The sequence below is a fragment of the Salvelinus namaycush genome, chromosome 9, assembly GCF_016432855.1.
Source record: "Salvelinus namaycush isolate Seneca chromosome 9, SaNama_1.0, whole genome shotgun sequence".
Lineage (NCBI taxonomy): Eukaryota > Metazoa > Chordata > Actinopteri > Salmoniformes > Salmonidae > Salvelinus > Salvelinus namaycush.
This window is the reverse complement of record NC_052315.1, coordinates 34,828,052-34,854,381: the sequence shown is the minus strand read 5'-3', so window position 1 is coordinate 34,854,381 and position 26,330 is coordinate 34,828,052. Positions and strand designations below refer to the sequence as shown.

At 42.7% G+C, this 26,330-nt stretch overlaps 1 pseudogene; it reads left to right on the top strand.

The window, feature by feature from the left end:
* The window catches only part of LOC120053260, a 271,421-nt pseudogene that overhangs the window by 235,596 nt on the left and 9,495 nt on the right, over positions 1-26,330 (top strand).

Below are 26,330 nucleotides of genomic sequence, written 5' to 3'. Positions count from 1 at the left end.
TTAAAATATCCTTGACTACTGTACCTTGTTCAATTAAAATATCCTTGACTACTGTACCTTGTTCACATAAACTATTCTCTACCACGGTACCTTGTTCACATAACTGTTCTCTACCACTGTACCTTGTTCACATAAACTACCCTCTACCACTGTACCTTGTTCACATAAATGGTTCTCTACTCCTGTACCTTGTTCTCATAAACTGTTCTCTACTACTGTACCTTGTTCACATAAACTATCCTTGACTACTGTACCTTGTTCAATTAAAATATCCTTGACTACTGTACCTTGTTCACATAAACTGTACTCTAGCACTGTACCTTGTTCACATAAACTATTCTCTACTACTGTACCTTGTTCACAAAAACTATCCTTGACTACTGTACCTTGTTCACAAAAACTATCCTTGACTACTGTACCTTGTTCAATTAAAATATCCTTGACTACTGTTCATTGTTCACACAAACTGTTCTCTACCACTGCACCTTGTTCACACAAACTGTTCTCTACCACTGTACCTTGTTCACACAAACTGTTCTCTACCACTGTACCTTGTTCACAAACTATCCTCTACCACTGTACCTTGTTCACATAAACTGTTCTCTACTACTGTACCTTGTTCACATAAACTGTTCTCTACTACCGTACCTTGTTCACAAACTATCCTCTACTACTGTACCTTGTTCACATAAACTATCCTCTACCACTGTACCTTGTTCACATCAACTGTTCTCTACTACCGTACCTTGTTCACATAAACTGTTCTCTACTACTGTACCTTGTTCACAAAAACAGTTCTCTACCACTGCACCTTGTTCACATTAATCGTTCTCTACTACTGTACCTTATTCACATTAACCGTTCTCTACTACTGTACCTTGTTCACATTAACCGTTCTCTACTACTGTACTTTGTTCACAAACTATCCTCTACCACTGTACCTTATTCACATTAACCGTTCTCTACTACTGTACCTTGTTCACAAAAACTGTATTTGTTAATAATAAATGGTTCTCTACTCCTGTACCTTGTTCACATAAACTGTTCTCTGCCACTGTACCTTGGTCACACAAACTGTTCTCTACTCCTGTACCTTGTTCAAATAAATTGTTCTCTACTACTGTACCTTGTTCACAAACTATCCTCTACCACTGTACCTTGTTCACATAAACTGTTCTCTACTACTGTACCTTGTTCACAAACTATCCTCTACCACTGTACCTTGTTCACATAAACTACCCTCTACCACTGTACCTTGTTCACATAAACTGTTCTCTGCTACTGTACCTTGTTCACGTATACTGTTCTCTACTCCTGCACCTTGTCCACATAAACTATCCTCTACCACTGTACCTTGTTCACATACATGGTTCTCTACTCCTGCACCTTGTCCACATAAACTATCCTCTACCACTGTACCTTGTTCACATAAACTGTTCTCTACTACTGTACATTGTTCACAAACTATCCTCTACCACTGTACCTTGTTCAGATAAACGACCCTCTACCACTGTACCTTGTTCACATAAATGGCTCTCTACTCCTGTACCTTGTTCACATAAACTGTTCTCTACCACTGTACCTTGTTCACATAAACTGTCCTTGACTACGGTACCTTGTTCACATAAACTATCCTTGACTACTGTACCTTGTTCAAATAAAATATCCTTGACTACTGTACCTTGTTCACATAAACTGTTCTCTACTCCTGTACCTTGTTCACATAAACTGTCCTCTACTCCTGTACCTTGTTCACATAAACTGTTCTCTGCTACTGTACCTTGTTCACATAAACTGTTCTCTGCTACTGTACCTTGTTCACATAAACTGTTCTCTGCTACTGTACCTTGTTCACATAAACTATCCTCTACCACTGCACCTTGTTCACATAAACTATCCTCTACCACTGTACCTTGTTCACATAAACTATCCTCTACCACTGTACCTTGTTCACATAAACTGTTCTCTACTACTGTACCTTGTTCACAAACTATCCTCTACCACTGTACCTGGTTCACATAAACTATCCTCTACCATTGTACCTGGTTCACATAAACTATCCTCTACCACTGTACCTTGTTCACATAAACTGTTCTCTACTACTGTACCTTGTTCACAAACTATCCTCTACCACTGTACCTGGTTCACATAAACTATCCTCTACCATTGTACCTTGTTCACATAAACTGTTCGCTACATCTGTCCCTTTTACACATAAACTGTTCTCTACTACTGTACCTTGTTCACAAACTATCCTCTACCACTGTACCTTGTTCACATAAACTGTTCTCTACATCTGTCCCTTTTACACATAAACTGTTTCCTGCTACTGTACCTTGTTCACATAAAGTATCCTCTATCACTGTACCTTGTTCACATAAACTATTCTCTGACACTGTACCTTGTTCACATAAACTGTTCTCTACATCTGTCCCTTTTACACATAAACTGTTTCCTGCTACTGTACCCTGTTCACATAAAGTATCCTCTACCACTCTACTTTGTTCACATAAATGGTTCTCTACTCCTGTACCTTGTTCACATAAACTGTTCTCTGCCACTGTACCTTGTTCACATAAAATGTTCTCTGCCACTGTACCTTGTTCTCTACTACTGTACCTTGTTCACATAAACTATCCTCTACCACTGTACCTTGTTCACATACATGGTTCTCTACTCCTGTACCTTGTTCACATAAACTGTTCTCTACCACTGTACCTTGTTCACACAAACTGTTCTCTACCACTGTACCTTGTTCACAAACTATCCTCTACCACTGTACCTTGTTCACATAAACTACCCTCTACCACTGTACCTTGTTCACATACATGGCTCTCTACTCCTGTACCTTGTTCACATAAAATGTTCTCTACTACTGTACCTTGTTCACATAAACTATCCTTGACTACTGTACCTTGTTCACATAAACTATCCTTGACTACTGTACCTTGTTCAATTAAAATATCCTTGACTACTGTACCTTGTTCAATTAAAATATCCTTGACTACTGTACCTTGTTCACATAAACTATTCTCTACCACGGTACCTTGTTCACATAACTGTTCTCTACCACTGTACCTTGTTCACATAAACTACCCTCTACCACTGTACCTTGTTCACATAAACTGTTCTCTGCTACTGTACCTTGTTCACGTATACTGTTCTCTACTCCTGCACCTTGTCCACATAAACTATCCTCTACCACTGTACCTTGTTCACATACATGGTTCTCTACTCCTGCACCTTGTCCACATAAACTATCCTCTACCACTGTACCTTGTTCACATAAACTGTTCTCTACTACTGTACATTGTTCACAAACTATCCTCTACCACTGTACCTTGTTCAGATAAACGACCCTCTACCACTGTACCTTGTTCACATAAATGGCTCTCTACTCCTGTACCTTGTTCACATAAACTGTTCTCTACCACTGTACCTTGTTCACATAAACTGTCCTTGACTACGGTACCTTGTTCACATAAACTGTCCTCTACCACTGTATCTTGTTCACATAAACTGTCCTTGACTACTGTACCTTGTTCACATAAACTTTTCTTGACTACTGTACCTTGTTCACATAAACTATCCTCTACCACTGTACCTTGTTCACATAAACTGTCCTTGACTACTGTACCTTGTTCACATAAACTATCCTTGACTACTGTACCTTGTTCAATTAAAATATCCTTGACTACTGTACCTTGTTCAATTAAAATATCCTTGACTACTGTACCTTGTTCACATAAACTATTCTCTACCACGGTACCTTGTTTACATAACTGTTCTCTACCACTGTACCTTGTTCACATAAACTACCCTCTACCACTGTACCTTGTTCACATAAATGGTTCTCTACTCCTGTACCTTGTTCTCATAAACTGTTCTCTACTACTGTACCTTGTTCACATAAACTATCCTTGACTACTGTACCTTGTTCAATTAAAATATCCTTGACTACTGTACCTTGTTCACATAAACTGTACTCTAGCACTGTACCTTGTTCACATAAACTATTCTCTACTACTGTACCTTGTTCACAAAAACTATCCTTGACTACTGTACCTTGTTCACAAAAACTATCCTTGACTACTGTACCTTGTTCAATTAAAATATCCTTGACTACTGTTCCTTGTTCACACAAACTGTTCTCTACCACTGCACCTTGTTCACACAAACTGTTCTCTACCACTGTACCTTGTTCACAAACTATCCTCTACCACTGTACCTTGTTCACATAAACTGTTCTCTACTACTGTACCTTGTTCACATAAACTGTTCTCTACTACCGTACCTTGTTCACAAACTATCCTCTACTACTGTACCTTGTTCACATAAACTGTTCTCTACTACCGTACCTTGTTCACATAAACTGTTCTCTACTACTGTACCTTGTTCACAAAAACAGTTCTCTACCACTGCACCTTGTTCACATTAATCGTTCTCTACTACTGTACCTTATTCACATTAACCGTTCTCTACTACTGTACCTTGTTCACATTAACCGTTCTCTACTACTGTACTTTGTTCACAAACTATCCTCTACCACTGTACCTTATTCACCTTAACCGTTCTCTACTACTGTACCTTGTCACAAAACTGTATTTGTTAATAATAAATGGTTCTCTACTCCTGTACCTTGTTCACATAAACTGTTCTCTGCCACTGTACCTTGGTCACCAAACTGTTCTCTACTCCTGTACCTTGTTCAAAATGTTCTCTACTACTGTACCTTGTTCACAAACTATCCTCTACCACTGTACCTTGTTCACATAAACTGTTCTCTACTACTGTACCTTGTTCACAAACTATCCTCTACCACTGTACCTTGTTCACATAAACTACCCTCTACCACTGTACCTTGTTCACATACTGTTCTCTGCTACTGTACCTTGTTCACGTATACTGTTCTCTACTCTGCACCTTGTCCACATAAACTATCCTCTACCACTGTACCTTGTTCACATACATGGTTCTCTACTCCTGCCCACTTGTCCACATAACTATCCTCTACCACTGTACCTTGTTCACATAAACTGTTCTCTACTACTGTACATTGTTCACAAACTATCCTCTACCACTGTACCTTGTTCAGATAAACGACCCTCTACCACTGTACCTTGTTCACATAAATGGCTCTCTACTCCTGTACCTTGTTCACATAACTGTTCTCTACCACTGTACCTTGTTCACATAAACTGTCCTTGACTACGGTACCTTGTTCACATAAACTATCCTTGACTACTGTACCTTGTTCAAATAAAATATCCTTGACTACTGTACCTTGTTCACTAAACTGTTCTCTACTCCTGTACCTTGTTCACATAAACTGTTCTCCTACTCCTGTACCTTGTTCACATAAACTGTCCTCTACCACTGTATCTTGTTCACATAAACTGTTCCTGCTACTGTACCTTGTTCACATAAACTGTCTCTACTCCTCACCTTGTTCACATAAACTATCCTCTACCACTGTACCTTGTTCACATAAACTATCCTCTACCACTGTACCTTGTTCACATAAACTGTTCTCTACTACTGTACCTTGTTCACAAACTATCCTCTACCACTGTACCTGGTTCACATAAACTATCCTCTACCATTGTACCTGGTTCACATAAACTATCCTCTACCACTGTACTTGTTCACATAAACTGTTCTCTACTACTGTACCTTGTTCACAAACTATCCTCTACCACTGTACCTGGTTCACTAAACTATCCTCTACCATTGTACCTTGTTCACATAAACTGTTCGCTACATCTGTCCCTTTTACACATAAACTGTTCTCTACTACTGTACCTTGTTCACAAACTATCCTCTACCACTGTACCTTGTTCACATAAACTGTTCTCTACATCTGTCCCTTTTACACATAAACTGTTTCCTGCTACTGTACCTTGTTCACAAAAGTATCCTCTATCACTGTACCTTGTTCAACATAAACTATTCTCTGACACTGTACCTTGTTCACATAAACTGTTCTCTACATCTGTCCCTTTTACACATAAACTGTTTCCTGCTACTGTACCCTGTTCACATAAAGTATCCTCTACCACTCTACTTTGTTCACATAAATGGTTCTCTACTCCTGTACCTTGTTCACATAAACTGTTCTCTGCCACTGTACCTTGTTCACATAAACTGTTCTCTACTACTGTACCTTGTTCACATAAACTATCCTCTACCACTGTACCTTGTTCACATACATGTTCTCACTCTACTCCTGTACCTTGTTCACATAAACTGTTCTCTACCACTGTACCTTGTTCACACAAACTGTTCTCTACCACTGTACCTTGTTCACAAACTATCCTCTACCACTGTACCTTGTTCACATAAACTACCCTCTACACTGTACCTTGTTCACATACATGGCTCTCTACCCCTGTACCTTGTTCACATAAAATGTTCTCTACTACTGTACCTGTGTTCACATAAACTATCCTTGACTACTGTACCTTGTTCACATAAACTTTCTTGACTACTGTACCTTGTTCACATAACTATCCTCTACCACTGTACCTTGTTCACATAAACTACTTGACTACTGTACCTTGGTTCACATAAACTATCCTTGACTACTGTACCTTGTTCAATTAAAATCTCCTTGACTACTGTACCTTGTTCAATTAAAATATCCTTGACTACTGTACCTTGTTCACATAAACTATTCTCTACCACGGTACCTTGTTCACATAACTGTTCTCTACCACTGTACCTTGTTCACATAAACTACCCTCTACCACTGTACCTTGTTCACATAAATGGTTCTCTACTCCTGTACCTTGTTCTCATAAACTGTTCTCTACTACTGTACCTTGTTCACATAAACTATCCTTGACTACTGTACCTTGTTCAATTAAAATATCCTTGACTACTGTACCTTGTTCACATAAACTGTACTCTAGCACTGTACCTTGTTCACATAAACTATTCTCTACTACTGTACCTTGTTCACAAAAACTATCCTTGACTACTGTACCTTGTTCACAAAAACTATCCTTGACTACTGTACCTTGTTCAATTAAAATATCCTTGACTACTGTTCCTTGTTCACACAAACTGTTCTCTACCACTGCACCTTGTTCACACAAACTGTTCTCTACCACTGTACCTTGTTCACACAAACTGTTCTCTACCACTGTACCTTGTTCACAAACTATCCTCTACCACTGTACCTTGTTCACATAAACTGTTCTCTACTACTGTACCTTGTTCACATAAACTGTTCTCTACTACCGTACCTTGTTCACAAACTATCCTCTACTACTGTACCTTGTTCACATAAACTATCCTCTACCACTGTACCTTGTTCACATAAACTGTTCTCTACTACCGTACCTTGTTCACATAAACTGTTCTCTACTACTGTACCTTGTTCACAAAAACAGTTCTCTACCACTGCACCTTGTTCACATTAATCGTTCTCTACTACTGTACCTTATTCACATTAACCTTTCTCTACTACTGTACCTTGTTCACATTAACCTTTCTCTACTACTGTACCTTGTTCACATTAACCGTTCTCTACTACTGTACTTTGTTCACAAACTATCCTCTACCACTGTACCTTATTCACATTAACCGTTCTCTACTATTGTACCTTGTTCACAAAAACTGTATTTGTTAATAATAAATGGTTCTCTACTCCTGTACCTTGTTCACATAAACTGTTCTCTGCCACTGTACCTTGGTCACACAAACTGTTCTCTACTCCTGTACCTTGTTCAAATAAACTGTTCTCTACTACTGTACCTTGTTCACAAACTATCCTCTACCACTGTACCTTGTTCACATAAACTGTTCTCTACTACTGTACCTTGTTCACAAACTATCCTCTACCACTGTACCTTGTTCACATAAACTACCCTCTACCACTGTACCTTGTTCACATAAACTGTTCTCTGCTACTGTACCTTGTTCACGTATACTGTTCTCTACTCCTGCACCTTGTCCACATAAACTATCCTCTACCACTGTACCTTGTTCACATACATGGTTCTCTACTCCTGCACCTTGTCCACATAAACTATCCTCTACCGCTGTACCTTGTTCACATAAACTGTTCTCTACTACTGTACATTGTTCACAAACTATCCTCTACCACTGTACCTTGTTCAGATAAACGACCCTCTACCACTGTACCTTGTTCACATAAATGGCTCTCTACTCCTGTACCTTGTTCACATAAACTGTTCTCTACCACTGTACCTTGTTCACATAAACTGTCCTTGACTACGGTACCTTGTTCACATAAACTATCCTTGACTACTGTACCTTGTTCAAATAAAATATCCTTGACTACTGTACCTTGTTCACATAAACTGTTCTCTACTCCTGTACCTTGTTCACATAAACTGTTCTCTACTCCTGTACCTTGTTCACATAAACTGTCCTCTACCACTGTATCTTGTTCACATAAACTGTTCTCTGCTACTGTACCTTGTTCACATAAACTGTTCTCTACTCCTGCACCTTGTTCACATAAACTATCCTCTACCACTGTACCTTGTTCACATAAACTATCCTCTACCACTGTACCTTGTTCACATAAACTGTTCTCTACTACTGTACCTTGTTCACAAACTATCCTCTACCACTGTACCTGGTTCACATAAACTATCCTCTACCATTGTACCTGGTTCACATAAACTATCCTCTACCACTGTACCTTGTTCACATAAACTGTTCTCTACTACTGTACCTTGTTCACAAACTATCCTCTACCACTGTACCTGGTTCACATAAACTATCCTCTACCATTGTACCTTGTTCACATAAACTGTTCGCTACATCTGTCCCTTTTACACATAAACTGTTCTCTACTACTGTACCTTGTTCACAAACTATCCTCTACCACTGTACCTTGTTCACATAAACTGTTCTCTACATCTGTCCCTTTTACACATAAACTGTTTCCTGCTACTGTACCTTGTTCACATAAAGTATCCTCTATCACTGTACCTTGTTCACATAAACTATTCTCTGACACTGTACCTTGTTCACATAAACTGTTCTCTACATCTGTCCCTTTTACACATAAACTGTTTCCTGCTACTGTACCCTGTTCACATAAAGTATCCTCTACCACTCTACTTTGTTCACATAAATGGTTCTCTACTCCTGTACCTTGTTCACATAAACTGTTCTCTGCCACTGTACCTTGTTCACATAAAATGTTCTCTGCCACTGTACCTTGTTCACATAAACTGTTCTCTACTACTGTACCTTGTTCACATAAACTATCCTCTACCACTGTACCTTGTTCACATACATGGTTCTCTACTCCTGTACCTTGTTCACATAAACTGTTCTCTACCACTGTACCTTGTTCACATAAACTGTCCTTGACTACGGTACCTTGTTCACATAAACTATCCTTGACTACTGTACCTTGTTCAAATAAAATATCCTTGACTACTGTACCTTGTTCACATAAACTGTTCTCTACTCCTGTACCTTGTTCACATAAACTGTTCTCTACTCCTGTACCTTGTTCACATAAACTGTCCTCTACCACTGTATCTTGTTCACATAAACTGTTCTCTGCTACTGTACCTTGTTCACATAAACTGTTCTCTACTCCTGCACCTTGTTCACATAAACTATCCTCTACCACTGTACCTTGTTCACATAAACTGTTCTCTACTCCTGTACCTTGTTCACATAAACTGTTCTCTACTACTGTACCTTGTTCACAAACTATCCTCTACCACTGTACCTTGTTCACATAAACTACCCTCTACCACTGTACCTTGTTCACATACATGGCTCTCTACTCCTGTACCTTGTTCACATAAACTGTTCTCTACTACTGTACCTTGTTCACATAAACTATCCTTGACTACTGTACCTTGTTCACATAAACTTTTCTTGACTACTGTACCTTGTTCACAAACTATCCTCTACCACTGTACCTTGTTCACATAAACTGTCCTTGACTACTGTACCTTGTTCACATAAACTATCCTTGACAACTGTACCTTGTTCACATAAACTGTTCTCTACTCCTGTACCTTGTTCACATAAACTGTTCTCTACTCCTGCACCTTGTTCACATAAACTGTTCTCTACTACTGTACCTTGTTCACATAAACTGTTCTCTACTCCTGTACCTTGTTCACATAAACTGTTCTCTACTACTGTACCTTGTTCACAACCTATCCTCTACCACTGTACCTTGTTCACATAAACTACCCTCTACCACTGTACCTTGTTCACATACATGGCTCACTACTCCTGTACATTGTTCACATAAACTGTTCTCTACCACTGCACCTTGTTCACATAAACTGTTCTCTACTACTGTACCTTGTTCACAAACTATCCTCTACCACTGTACCTTGTTCACATAAACTGTCCTTGACTACTGTACCTTGTTCACATAAACTATCCTTGACTACTGTACATTGTTCAATTAAAATATCCTTGACTACTGTACCTTGTTCACATAAACTGTTCTCTACTACTGTACCTTGTTCACATAAACTATCCTCTACCACTGTACCTTGTTCACATAAACTATTCTCTACCACTGTACCTTGTTCACATAAACTTTTCTCTACCACTGTACCTTTTTCACATAAACTATCCTCTACCACTGTACCTTGTTCACATAAACTATTCTCTACCACTGTACCTTGTTCACATAAACTATTCTCTACCACGGTACCTTGTTCACATAAACTGTTCTCTTCTACTGTACCTTGTTCACATAAACTGTTCTCTACTCCTGTACCTTGTTCACATATTCTATTCTCTACCACGGTACCTTGTTCACATAAACTGTTCTCTACTCCTGTACCTTGTTCACATAAACTATCCTCTACCACGGTACCTTGTTCACATAAACTATCCTCTACCACGGTACCTTGTTCACATAAACTGTTCTCTACCACGGTACCTTGTTCACACAAACTGTTCTCTACTCCTGTACCTTGTTCACATAAACTGTTCTCTACTCCTGTACCTTGTTCACATAAACTATTCTCTACCACGGTACCTTGTTCACATAAACTATCCTCTACCACGGTACCTTGTTCACATATTCTATTCTCTACCACGGTACCTTGTTCACATAAACTGTTCTCTACTCCTGTACCTTGTTCACATAAACTATCCTCTACCACGGTACCTTGTTCACATAAACTATCCTCTACCACGGTACCTTGTTCACATAAACTGTTCTCTACCACGGTACCTTGTTCACACAAACTGTTCTCTACTCCTGTACCTTGTTCACATAAACTGTTCTCTACTCCTGTACCTTGTTCACATAAACTATTCTCTACCACGGTACCTTGTTCACATAAACTATCCTCTACCACGGTACCTTGTTCACATAAACTGTTCTCTACCACGGTACCTTGTTCACACAAACTGTTCTCTACTACCAAATCAACTTTTCAAATCTCTTCTCTTTTAGGTCACAGTTCCATTGTCGACCTCTCTCTTCTCTGTTGTGACACCAATCTTTTTATAAACCACCCTGCTCTCTCTCTCTTTTTATCCCTCCCTCCCTATCTGTTTCCCTCTCTCTCTTTCTTCATGTCTCTTTCCCCTGTTCTCTAGTTAGCAACCCGTTACCCTCGCTCTCTCGGCAGCCATGTTGCTTTTCAAAGCATATTTTTCTCCTCTGTTTAACTTTCTCTGCCGTGAGTATCAATATCTATCAAAACAATACATAATGTCATGGCCAGATAGCTGCAACACAGATATAACGTGCCTGGTTAAGGCTTCCAGGGGAGAAGAGATACGTTGTGCTCTGTGTGTGTGCGCACGCCATTCAGTGTGGCCAGGTAGGTCGAGCGGTGAAAAAGAGGTTGTTATTGAGCCTTGGTAAATGATGCATAACCCTGGGCGCCGCTTACTTAGCCTTACAAACAGCTTCAGCACTGGAGACGGGCTGGGCTGTGTGAGTGTGTGTCTGCATAAGATTTAAAGATTTTGTGGGCCTGATTTTGGTGTTTCTAAACCTTTATTTTCATTTGGGTAAACTGATACATCGGTTCAACCCTAACATAACCTAACTCTAACCCCAACCCTTACCATTTACATTGACATTTAAGTCATTTAGCAGACGCTCTTATCCAGAGCGACTTACAAATTGGAAAGTTCATACATATTCATCCTGGTCCCCCCGTGGGAATTGAACCCTGGTCCCCCCGTGGGAAATGAACCCACAACCCTGGCGTTGCAAGCGCCATGCTCTACCAACTGAGCCACACGGGACCACAGCTTCATGTGGACATCACATCCCGGTTCAACCCTAACTGTGACCTAAACCCTAACCATAACCCTAGCTTCATACCCATATCCCGGTTCAACCCTAAGAAATAGGTTCTCATTCAATACAAAGGTTAGCTGTCAAAATTATATTGAAATAACTTAAAAAAAATTCTAATTTAATGATTATATTGAATGATCTAATTACTAAATTGAAGTCCCACTCAACAGCGGTTAGCTCCCCTCTTTCTGTCCTCAGACCTCTGATTATGTCTAGATCTCTTCATGCGCACCATGAAAGACAAACTGCTGCTGCTGGACTAGATCAGTGACAATAGTCAAATGGTTATTACAGAAAACAGTTGGTATCCAGCAGTGTGTGATAATCAGCTCATTGGGAGAAACTCCCTCCTGTCTACCTCTGTACTCTCCCCATTACTACTGTATGTTTGATCACATAAAGACAGTAGACCTAATGGTGTTATTGGCAAGAGACCACAACCTGTGTGTAAAGAAGACTAATGGAGCTCGATCCTAATAAATTAGCCAACAATAGAATATCATAACAGAGTTTAAATGTCTGTAAGCAGCAGTGTGAGAGTGACAGGCTGTGATTTATGTTGAGTGTGTGTGTGTGTGTGTGTGTGTGTGTGTGTGTGTGTGTGTGTGTGTGTGTGTGTGTGTGTGTGTGTGTGTGTGTGTGTGTGTGTGTGTGTGTGTGTGTGTGTGTGTGTGTGTGTGTGTGTGTGTATTTCCCAGTAAGTATGATAATACGATGTCTGAAGAAGAATTGATCACTTAAGAACTTAGGTGAGAGAGCACACAAAAGGGAAGAGCGGGAGTATAGAAAGAGAGAGAGCTCGATTCAATCCGTAGCGCGGAAAAGGGGGGAACATAAGACTGTAAAAACCAGCTCCAAGTGATTTTAATTATGGAAATGTGTTCCCAAATATTCCCATGCTTAATGGAGAGACACATGATCGTATACAACTGGAAGCAAGGATTGAAATGATGATGTTTTAGTCAAACATTACATTGGTTTGGGCTTCTTGTGGTCAATTTGCAGTCTACAAATGATTTGTAATTATGTTCCTGGCACTCTGACCACCCACTCAAGAAGAAATTGCCACACGGTTGAATCTGGTTGATGATCCCTGGTCTACATGATGTAATTGAGCTTTACGAGATAAACAAATAATTACCACAGAATACTGCTGTTTTAGTCCCTCTCTTTCTATAATTGGCTCTTGTTTAACAGTAATGAAAACAAAACAAAACAATACTACAAACAGACTAAAGTGAGACATTTACCCCAGTGGTTTCCCTGTAAATGGTTAGTTAAGCTCTCTTCCCCCTTGGAGACTGTGTGTGTCACTTGATTATTTACAGTAAACAGTGACTGTCCCTGCAGCAATTCTGCTTCTCACAATGAGAATCAATTCCTGTGTGTGTGTGTGTGTGTGTGTGTGTGTGTGTGTGTGTGTGTGTGTGTGTGTGTGTGTGTGTGTGTGTGTGTGTGTGTGTGTGTGTGTGTGTGTGTGTGTGTGTGTGTGTGTGTGTGTGTGTGTGCGCACGTTTTGTTTTTTGTCCTAGCACTCGGGCAGGACCGAGTTTGGGAACCCCTGGACTAGGGGATAAAGGCTAATGTGTGAATATTATATTGTTTCCTAGTAGGTTCTATATGGCTAAAACACAGGGCCATTATTTCATGTGTCAGACAGCCTTTCTATCTCTCACCCTTAGTAGTCAGTCTATTGTCAGAGCTTAAGTATGACTTAGACTTCTGGCTTTACTGTTTACCTGGTGGGACTAGAGAAGAGATTCCTCCCACAGATCTCAAGCCTGACAACGTTGTCTGCCCTCTTCTCACTGTGTGAGTGCACATGCGTATGCATGTATGTCTGTGTCCATCCCTTACACCGGGCTCAATGAAGTGAATCCTTTTAGGTCCCTCTGCAGATCTAGGTTACAGGAAGCAGGGCCAACTGACCAGACTACCCAAAGCCTGCTGGGAGAATCACATATTGAGACCAATAAAGACCAGGCCAGAGCCTTCGAATGTTATGGTGAGAAAGCAGAAGGTATGATTAAAGAACACAGTATTTCCTCCGTCCATCTCCCTCTCTCTCTCCCTCCCTCCCTTCCGCCCTCTCTCTCGCTTTCTCGCTCTCTCCTCATCTGATTGGTGCATAAATCATGCTGACATCAGCACTGGTGGAAGTAGGGCCGCACCTGCGCACACACACATGGGTTGGGTGCCGCGCACACACACACATACACACATACAGCGACCACTCTCTGCTCCGCTCTGCGATGATGATGATCGTGAGGACATAGAACAACAGATCCCCCTGTTATCATTCCCTGACATTTAAAAACCCATTAACATCACTGAGGCTCAGAGCTGTGTGCGCTCCATATGGGAGAACACTCGCTGGCGCTAAACGTTTACTAGCAGTATTAGAGATAATGAAGTGAAGCAAGAGCGTGTGTGTGTGTGTATGTGTGTGTGTGTGTGTGTGTGTGTGTGTGTGTGTGTGTGTGTGTGTGTGTGTGTGTGTGTGTGTGTGTGTGTGTGTGTGTGTGTGTGTGTGTGTGTGTGTGTGTGTTTGACTGATCTCCCTGATAACCTGAGCCCAGATTGCACAGACAGTGGAGTAAATCAATCTTTAATAAGGCCTTCTCATCTGCTCTAGACGAGCAGGATTAAAGAGACAGAGAGCTCCACTGCCGTTAAGAGGGTACAGCAGAGCTATAACCCTCACCCAGCCTTGGAGCCAGGACCCTTTTTACTTTGATTTATTCAGTGCCCCTCGCCTCCTGCCAGACCATCATTGTAAATAGGAATTTGTTCTTATTTGACTTGCCTGTTTAAATAAAGGTTACAGATCTAAATAAGTAAATAAATAAAAACCCTGCTAGTCTCATCCCAGAAATCCTCTAAGAAAGAATGTAGAGTATATTACTATTACTCTATGTAAAAGCGATATAATACTAACTGACAAGGTTATTGTGAGCCTGGTGAGAGATCATGGCAGTGTTCAATGTGATGCTACACAGTGGCAGTTGAGGATTGAGTGCTGCTGTGTGTGATAATTGTGTAGCCAGCCCACTCATAGACATGTCTGCACTGTAAACAATCACTACTTACTATTTACAGCTAGCTGGTCTGGCCACTGGATTAATTTATGGTCTATTATTGTAAAGCCTATTGTACAGTGTGATGAAAGAGGTACTGTAATCACATACACAGGCTGGGAGAGTAGGGGCAACACTGGTAATGTATGTATTAGACACACTGACACAACAAGCTATATGAAATACAGTCTATTTAATGCACTGCTCATTAATTAACAGTTGTAGATGTGCTGGAGAAGCAGTTCATTGTGTAGTAATGCACAGTGTGTGTGTGTGTGTGTGTGTGTGTGTGTGTGTGTGTGTGTGTGTGTGTGTGTGTGTGTGTGTGTGTGCGTGTGTGCGTGTGCGTGTGCATGTGTGTGTGTGTGTGTGTGTGTGTGCTCTCTGAGTCAGAGATTGAGAGTTTGGGGTTTAAGACTTTGGGGCAGCGGAGTCTGGCCAGTGGATTAGAACTATAGCAGGGTTGTGTTTCGTTGATAGAGAGATGAGGAGGAGCACTAGAAACAGTCAAGTCCCTTACTGCCTGACTGAAGATGTGGACCTGTCAAAGTTTCACTGACTCTCACTTTCACTTTTAATACGGTGGACCCAAAAGCATCAGTGACAATTTAAGTGTGTTTTGGATTAATTCACAAATCATTATCTCACTAGTATTATTTTGTATTCATGTTGATGTGCTGAGTTTGTCTAAAACCAAATCGGCTAAACGTTTGAACCGCTAGTCTGGAAAATATGAACTTTATACTCCCTGAATATTGTATGATTTATTATTTCAGAGGATTATAACGTTCTGTTACTTTTACATTCTGTCTCTCCCTCTCTCCCGCGCTCTTGTCTCAGTCCTGCTGTCCTGTCTAGTCCAGAGTCACTATCGGGGCGATAGTTCAGACAGTCACACATCTATTAGAGGACCTATCACAGATCATCACTCAACCACCTCCCACAGCTCCCAGTGACATAGTCCTGATACACTGGCCCACAGTCTAAAGGAGACTTAGACAAGGTCTGCTGCAGGAGGTATCAGACCTACAGCAGAGCCAGATAAAACCCTTCACATCTACTGTTACTACTAGTATCTGTCTCTCACCTCCAGCATTAGAGCTTGTCTAACGCTCTATCACTTTTATCACCAGAGCATAGTGGAACAGTGTGTGTGTGTGTTACCACTAGAACTTGCCTAAGCCTACAAGGATCATTTTTTTATGCACAGGCGACTACCTACTGCTGTCTCACCTCTTATCTTATCTCCTTCAACACTCTCCAACTCCCTGAACTCACTGACACCCTATCTGGGTGTTCATGTAGTGCCTACTGAGCTGTAGAGAGAACTAGAAGAGTACATGTCATGTGTTTAAAGACATGAATAATAAGTAGGTCATGTGAAAGTGGTAGATATGAAGGTCGTATCAATATTATTCTGGGCCAATCTGAGGCAGAAACCCATTGGGCTGCAGGTGTGATAATGATCTGATAGAGTGTTTGGCATGGCAAAGGTGTGATGCATTCGTGGTAATTACTCTACATAGAAATCCGTTACAGTATTCTCATCAACTCAGTATTAATATTAGTTCAGGTATTTGTATGTCAGTACAGTGCCTGTGTGTGATTGGTGTAAATACATCACCTAGATCAGTGATAGTATTTTAGAATTGAGGGTATTTGTGTGTCAGTACAGCGTGTGGTTGCGCCCATATATGGGCTGTGAAAGGCAGGTCACTAAGCCGTCTGACCTCCTGCCTCATTTGCATGTGCCGGCCCCCCTGCCTGAGACGCCTTGACCTTTAGTAACCTTTGTCAGCTAATTAAGAAACATAACAGAAAGAAACCTCACAGCACAGAGACACACTCACGCACGCATGCATGCACGTACACACACGCTTCTGTGTCGTAATTCAAGACTCTCCTGTCTTTACAGAACAACCCTCTCTTAATCATGAGCGGAGCTGTTGATCTCTCTCTGCTGGAATGAGAACATTAAATCTCTCTCTCCTGTTCTCTGTTTCTTTTAAGTGTAATAATTCTCTAGGAGCTCATCACATGCCCCTCTCCCTCTCAGGCTAGTGTGTGTGTGTGTGTGTGTGTGTGTGTGTGTGTGTGTGTGTGTGTGTGTGTGTGTGTGTGTGTGTGTGTGTGTGTGTGTGTGTGTGTGTGTGTCGCACCACACACAAGTGTCACATAGTTTCTGTGTTTATTGTGAAATAGATGATCTGAGTTATAATCTGCGGCGTGAGCAGATTATCATCTGAAAACACAGTGGTTTGAAGCATTGTGCAATCAAAATCAATCCACTGCTACGGGCCCAATGGAAACACACACACTTCACATGAACACCCTTTGAGATGTCAGTGTTTGACACACTCTATACAAACTATAGTTTCTTCTTCACTGAACACACACGTCCTAGCAAAATATTGTTTTTCCAACTTTTTCAAATGGTCCTTGACAATTTCCCTGACAGAGAGAGATAGACTAAATAAAAGGGATGACAGTTTGAATGAAAAAAAGTGATACATATAGGGACAGACAACTGTGACCCTTCTGGTGCCTCAGTGTCAGTCTGTCTCTGACCCACTGACAGGTCTGCAGCACTGGAGAACACAGTCAGAACCGTCCAGAGACTGAGAATGCAGCTCAGTCTACCACAGCACACAGAGACAGACAAAAGCATGGGTTCTCTATGGGCTATGTACTCCTTTGGGCCAAAGGAGAACTGTTGTTTTTCTTTCTCTCTTTCATTCATTGTTTCGTTCGTTCTGTCTCTTTTCCTCCCTGACTCTAGTCTAGACTGATGTCGAGGACTCAGGTTTTTATCCTCCAAACATTCCGGTAAACACCCAGACACGACGCAACACACTCAGAGGAGCCTCAGGCCAGAGCAATCAATCAGTGCGAAAACAACCCAGAGAACAGGCAGTTGGTTTCTGCTCCATAAAACCGCCTATAGAACAACAACAGCCGCAATGCCTGGGACTCTGAAATAATACTCTCTCTTCTATCTCTCGCTCTTGCCATAAAACTGTGTGATGTATACTGCACACTGCCTGATCAAAGGCAGAAACAAAATCTCACCTGAATACAAAAGCATACTGTACACTAAGAACACTGCTTCTATTTTATCAATAACAGCAACCACCATTTCCCAGAGCAGCTACAAACCAATCTGGTTCTTAGGTTGAATCCCAATGACTTCACAACTCTCCAACCTGGCGATATTATCATTAATATAAGGATCAAAGAAACACAAACACACCCTCTCATTGGCTGTGACTGAGTTCTGTAAGCCTATTGTGACAGAGAGCCAGAGAGCCACTAGTAGCACAGAGACACATGCACGCACACACGCTTCTGTGTCGTAATTCAAGACTCTCCTGTCTTTACAGAACAACCCTCTCTTAATCATGAGCGGAGCTGTTGATCTCTCTCTGCTGGAATAAGAACATTAAATCTCTCTCTCCTGTTCTCTGTTTCTTTTAAGTGTAATAATTCTCTAGGAGCTCATCACATGCCCCTCTCCCTCTCAGGCTAGTGTGTGTGTGTGTGTGTGTGTGTGTGTGTGTGTGTGTGTGTGTGTGTGTGTGTGTGTGTGTGTGTGTGTGTGTGTGTGTGTGTGTGTGTGTGTGTGTGTGTGTGTGTGTGTGTGTGTGTGTGTGTGTGTGTGTGTGTGTACGTTTTGGTTTTTGCCCTGGCACTCGGGCAGGACCGAGTTTGGGAACCCCTGGACTAGGGGATAAAGGCTAATGTGTGAATATTATATGGTTTCCTAGTAGGGACTATATGGCTAAAACACAGGGCCATTATTTTATTTATTTATTTATTTTTATTGAACCTTTATTTAACTAGGCAGGTCAGTTAAGCACAAATTCTTATTTACAATGACCTGGACGATGCTGGGCCAATTGTGCGCAGCCCTATGGGACTCCCAATCACGGCCGGTTGTGATACAGCCTGGATTCACGCCTCTAGCACTGAGATGCAGTGCCTTAGACCGCTGCACCACTCGGGAGATTATGACAGGGTCTATATGGCTGAAACACGAGGCCATTACGACAGGGTCTATATTGCTGAAACACAAGGCCATTATGACAGGATATATATGGCTGAAACACAGGGCCATTATGACAGGGTCTATATGGCTGAAACACAGGGCCATTATGACAGGGTCTATATGGCTGAAACACAGGGAGATTATGACAGGGTCTATATGGCTGAAACTCAGGGAGATTATGACAGGATCTATATGGCTGAAACACGAGGCCATTATGACAGGGTCTATATGGCTGAAACACGAGGCCATCATGACAGGATCTATATGGCTGAAACACGAGGCCATTATGACAGGGTCTATATGGCTGAAACACGAGGCCATTATGACAGGGTCTATATGGCTGAAACACGAGGCCATTATGACAGGGTCTATATGGCTGAAACACGAGGCCATTATGACAGGGTCTACATGGCTGAAACACAGGGCCATTATGACAGGGTCTATATGGCTGAAACACAAGGCCATTATGACAGGGTCTATATGCCTGAAACACGAGGCCATTATGACAGGGTCTATATGGCTGAAACACAGGGCCATTATGACAGGGTCTATATGGCTGAAACACAGGGCCATTATGACAGGATCTATATGGCTGAAACACAGGGGCATTATGACAGGGTCTATATGGCTGAAACACAGGGACATTGTGACAAGTTGACAACCGGAAATAAAGACATTTCACTATAATATGTTTTCTGTCAAAATTGTACACACACTCATACACCAGAAACATACACGCACATGCATACAATACTTTGACCTTTGTTGCTGTCTTGGCTCTAGCTGGCGTGGTGAGATGAGGGATATTTGTGTCACTGCTGTTTTTTAAAATTTAGATTGGACAATCTGAGCCTCGCTCTATTTGACTGTTTTTCTGCTTTTTGTTTACTGAACCAGAGTCAGAGAGGAGGGAGGGATGAGGAGAAGAAGTAAACAAAGGGATGCTGAGGGATGAGAGTGAGATATCAGAAAGGAGGGATAGTGGAGGCTGAATGAAGGAGCGTATCAGACATACAGTAGTTAGTCTCTGAGGTCAGGTTTAAGACACATTCTAAACTAGCACAACAAACGCTTGGGAACCAGGCCGCATTGTCCTCTAACTGCTGAAAGAAACAACCGTACAGTATCTCTCTCTCCCTCTCTTTCTCACACACACACACACACACACACACACACACACACACACACACACACACACACACACACACACACACACACACACACACACACACACACACACACACACACACACACACACACACACACACACACACACACACACACACACACACACACACCGCGCTGCTATCTGGTGAGAGAATAGAGAGTGTCCTTTATTGTTCCCTGAGTGGTGCTGTGTGGTGCTGTGTTAGGGTTGATTGCTACTGGTTTACATAAGGGTATTAAACAGAGCCCAGCCCTATCTTTCTGTCTCAGCCAGTCACACAGATTTGTGCTGCTGCTGTTATTTCCAAAGAGGATTGGGATCCACTAGCAGAGTAGAGAATAGATAGCCTACTGATATTACAATATCCCTCTTCCTCTGCCTTATGCAGAAACGGAGTGTGTCTGTTTGAGTATTCATGTGACGTGTGTCTCGGTACACCTTTAGAGGGGTTGGAGGTGATGGAACAGAGGAGAGTCGATAACTCCATCCTCAACTCCTCTTTCTCTCTGTCTTTCTTTCCCTCTGTGTCTGTGTGTTCCTAGCCTCCTCTGGGATAGTGAGGGACAGACAGAGAGAACAGCAGCAGAACAGAGAGAGAGGCCGTGTTTCATTTTCAGCGCTGTCCCTGACACGGAGGATCTAAGCCTGTCACACACACACACCCCGGGTCAGCACACGGATCCCCAATGAGTCAGAGAATAATAATAAGTGAAACTTCCTCTCTCCCAGTCAGTCTGAGACAGCCAGTCCAGTCATGGCAAGGCTCAGCTAAATCAATACCACAATCCATCATCTTTATTCTAGGATGAAACACACATCTATCAGCATACAGTGATCATCGTCTCTTTAGCACAATGACTCTCCAGAGAACAACTGTAGAGGTATATGTCAGTTTGATGCTTTGTGTGTATAGCCCTGCTCTACACTCTAAAAATGCTGGGTTGTTTTGTTGACCCAACTGCTGGGTTGCAGGCGTTGGGCCTCTTAGTTGGGATGTTTTTTTGTTTTTTTTTAACTACTGGGTTATTGATGCTGGGTTATTGGTTCTGGGTTATTGAGATATGACCCAGCAGGTCAGACCTGTCACACTGGTATAAAGGATTTGGAGACAGGCGCAGGAATACATAACAGGGGTTTTTAATACACCCAAAACAAACACGTATACAAAACACTGGGATGTACCCAAACAAAAGAGCGAGGGTAAACCTCGTAGAAAGACACGGGACAAGACCCGTAATTCACAATATATAAAGCACGCAGCATAACAGCTGCACCAATGCATAGGTACTCACACCACCAACAGACATAGAACAATAACCGACAAAGACAGAGTGCACATATATAACATACTAATCAGGGGAAATGGGAACTAGGTGTGTGTAATAAGACAGTCCGGGGTTAATGATAATGAATCCCGTTCAGTGAAGCCTAGAAGGCCGGTGACGTCGACCTCCGGAACTGGTGAACAGAATGAGCAGCAGTTCCCTGGGGGATCCGTGACAAGACCAGAAGACTGGAAGTGTAGTTTAGTTGAGGCGTGGCTTTCAAATAGTTATTTTTAGCCACCCAAGAGAGTAAATGTCATTCCTGTTAATCTGTTCTGTTGTATAGTTATCACATGTTAAGGTCGAACATTTACATTTTTGTAGCTTCAATTACGCTTACAGTTCCCCATTGTGAGGATACAGTAAGGTGGAATACCTTATTATAATATGTAATAAATTATCTTAATATTATGGAAGAATGTGTTTACCCAACTGATGGTTAAATGGACCCATGTTTGGGACATCCCAACAACCCAACTTGAACACCTGCCCCCTGAAAGTTCTGTGCACGGCCCTGTACCCAGAGCGGAGTTACCAAATAACCCACATGTAGTACTTTTTGTGTGAGTAATGGAGGCAATACAACAGATCAGAGAGCTAATTCTATAAAGAAACACATAATTAATTCAGTAGCCAATCAGAGGACTAATTATATAGCCTATCAGAGAGCTAAATCAGTAGCCAATCAGAGGGCTAATTCACAGTAGCTAGTCAAGTAGTAGGTGAGTCCAGTAGGGCCACAAAGGAGCATTGGTTGCCGTAGCGTCACATATCTCCCCCTCTGGCACTCGCTGTCACACACATTATATACTGTCCTCATAAAGCCTACCATCAAACTGTTACTGCTCCACCGCTACAGTCCACTGCGCCAATACAACCAACAAATTACCAACGCAGCCACTGTGTGTGTGTGTGTGTGTGTGTGTGTGTGTGTGTGTGTGTGTGTGTGTGTGTGTGTGTGTGTGTGTGTGTGTGTGTGTGTGTGTGTGTGTGTGTGTGTGTGTGTGTGTGTGATGTAGTGTGTAAGTGCAGTGCACACTTGGTTGTGTTTTCTGATTGGATACCATACTATATTTCACTTGGTTGTGTTTTCTGATTGGATACCATACTATATTTCACCTGGTTGTGTTTTCTGATTGGATACCATACTATATTTCACTTGGTTGTGTTTTCTGATTGGATACCATACTATATTTCACTTGGTTGTGTTTTCTGTTATGATCCCATACTATATTTCACTTGGTTGTGTTTTCTGATATGATTCCATACTATATTTCACTTGGTTGCCATTTATATTGACCCATCTCTCGCTCTCGCTCTCGCTCTCTCCTCTCTCCTTTCTGACTCTCTCTCACCCGCTCCCTCTCCGTCACTCTTTCTCACTATAATATACTGTTTCTGTAGTAAGTTGTGATTCCATGTGTAGTTTCTGTCCCAGGTTTATAGTGTTGCCTGTTCTGGTTTACTGCTGGTAAGGCATCATACCATTATACACTGCTCTGTGTTTGACCCTGGCTCTGTATGCTAGGTACAATATACTAATTACTACAGCATCTTCTCTGTATCAGCAGCATCGCTCACTAGGGTGATAATCTAGCTCTGTTAAAATAAGCTACACACACACACACACACACACACACACACACACACACACACACACACACACACACACACACACACACACACACACACACACACACACACACACACACACACACACACACACACACACACACACAGGCATGCTGGCAATACACATGCACACACACACACTAATGTGCACACAGATTTTTGGGGAGAGCACACACATACCCCTTTGACAGTTTACTGAATGTATCACCATGTTCATTGCTTCTCTTCTTCCAGACATTAACTGAATTAATAATGATGATGATAATGATGATTTAGTTATGTCACAGCCGTCGAAAGAACTGGACCAAAGTGCAGCGTGGTGAGCATACATTTTATTTTATTTTAAAATGTCGCCAAGAAAACAAGAAACAAAATAAACAACCGTGAAGCTTCCGAGGGCTATAGTGCCACTAACAAAGATACCTACCCACAATCACAGGTGGGAAAAAGGGCTGCCTAAGTATGATTCCCAATCAGAGACAACGATAGACCAAACCAAAAAGAGACATAAAAAGGCTCTCTAAGGTCAGGGCGTGACAGTACCCCCCCCCCCCCCCCCCAAAGGTGCGGACTCCGGCCGCAAAACCTGAACCTATAGGGGAGGGTCTGGGTGGGCATCTATCCGCGGTGGTGGCTCTGGTGCGGGACGTAGACCCCGCTCCACCTCTGGCTCACCCCACTTTGTTGGTGCCTCTGGTGCGGGGACCCTCGTCGCCGACCCCGGACTGGGGACCCTCGTCGCGGGCCACAGACTGGGGACCGTCGCTGGGGGCTCCGGACTGGAGACCGTCGCTGGGGGCTCTGGACTGGAGACCGTCGTTGCGGGCTCCGGACTGCAGACCGTCGCTGGAGGCTCCGGACTGGAGACCGTCGCTAGAGGCTCCGGACTGGGGACCGTCGCTGGAGGCTCTGGACTGGAGGCCGTCGCTGGAGGCTCTGGACTGGAGGCCGTCGCTGGAGGCTCCGTGCCATGGATCATCACTGGAGGCTTCAGGCCATGGATCATCACTGGGTGTCTGGAGAGCAGAGCTGGCACAACCCGTCCTGGCTGGATGCTCACCCTAGCCCGGCAACTGCGGGGCGTTGGCACAGGACGAACTGGGCTGTGGACACGCACCGGAGACACAGTGCGCAGAGCCGGCGCAGGATATCCTGGACCGAAGAGACACACTGGAGGCCAGATGCGCTGAGCCGGCACCATCCGTCCTGGCTGGATGCCCACTCTAGCCCGGCCGATGCGAGGAGCTGGAATATAGCGCACCGGGCTATGAGTGTGCATTGGAGACACACTGCGCAGAGCCGCATAACACGGAGCCTGACTAGTCACACTCTCCCCGCGGTAAGCAAGAGGAGTTGGCTCAGGTCTCCAACCTGACTCTGCCAATCTCCCCGTGTAACCCCCCCCCCAAAAATTGGGGGCTGCCTCTCGTGCTTGCTCCGCTGTGCCAACTCCTCGTACTTTCGCCGTTCCGCCTTTGCTGCTTCTAGCTCCTTCCTAGGTCGGCGAAATTCACCAGCCTGCGTCCAGGGTCCCTTGCCCTCCAATATCTCCTCCCATGTCCATTCCTCCAGATAGTGCTGCTCCTCCCGGCCACGCCGCTTGGTCCGTTTGTGGTGGGTAGTTCTGTCACGGCCGTCGAAAGAACTGGACCAAAGTGCAGCGTGGTGAGCGTACATTTTATTTTATTTTAAAATGTCGCCAACAAAACAAGAAACAAAATAAACAACCGTGAAGCTTCTGAGGACTATAGTGCCACTAACAAAGATACCTACCCATAATCACAGGTGGGAAAAAGGGCTGCCTAAGTATGATTCCCAATCAGAGACAACGATAGACAGCTGTCCCTGATTGAGAACCATACCCGGCCAAACATAGAAAACCAAATCATAGAAATAAAGGACATAGAATGCCCACCCAAATCACATCTAAGGTCAGGGCGTGACAAGTTTGCTATTCCATTCAATTCTATCCTGTTTTTACTTAATTAGTTTAATTTCAGACTATTGTTATTACAGTAGAGCAGAATCCCAGAAGTATTCTCTCCACTATGGCGGTGTGAAATACTAGCTAATGTTATCCTTCTCCAGTCCCCCAGAGTGGACCATTGATTTGCAGGTGATTTGCTGCTTTCTGTGCTTTAATTGTAATAAAGTGGAGACGTTGGCTAGGTGGCATCTATCAATAGGCCACTCTGTAGTTAAACTCTGGTCACTCTGGTCCCACAAATACACTACCCTATCTCAGAGATACTGGACCCTGGTAAGAAGTGCATACACTACCCTATCTCAGAGATACTGGACCCTGGTAAGAAGTGCATACACTACCCTATCTCAGAGATACTGGACCCTGGTAAGAAGTGCATACACTACCCTATCTCAGAGATACTGGACCCTGGTAAGAAGTGCATACACTACCCTATCTCAGAGATACTGGACCCTGGTAAGAAGTGCATACACTACCCTATCTCAGAGATACTGGACCCTGGTAAGAAGTGCATACACTACCCTATCTCAGAGATACTGGACCCTGGTAAGAAGTGCATACACTACCCAATCTCAGAGATACTGGACCCTGGTAAGAAGTGCATACACTACCCTATCTCAGAGATACTGGACCCTGGTAAGAAGTGCATACACTACCCAATCTCAGAGATACTGGACCCTGGTAAGAAGTGCATACACTACCCTATCTCAGAGATACTGGACCCTGGTAAGAACTGCATACACTACCCTATCTCAGAGATACTGGACCCTGGTAAGAACTGCATACACTACCCTATCTCAGAGATACTGG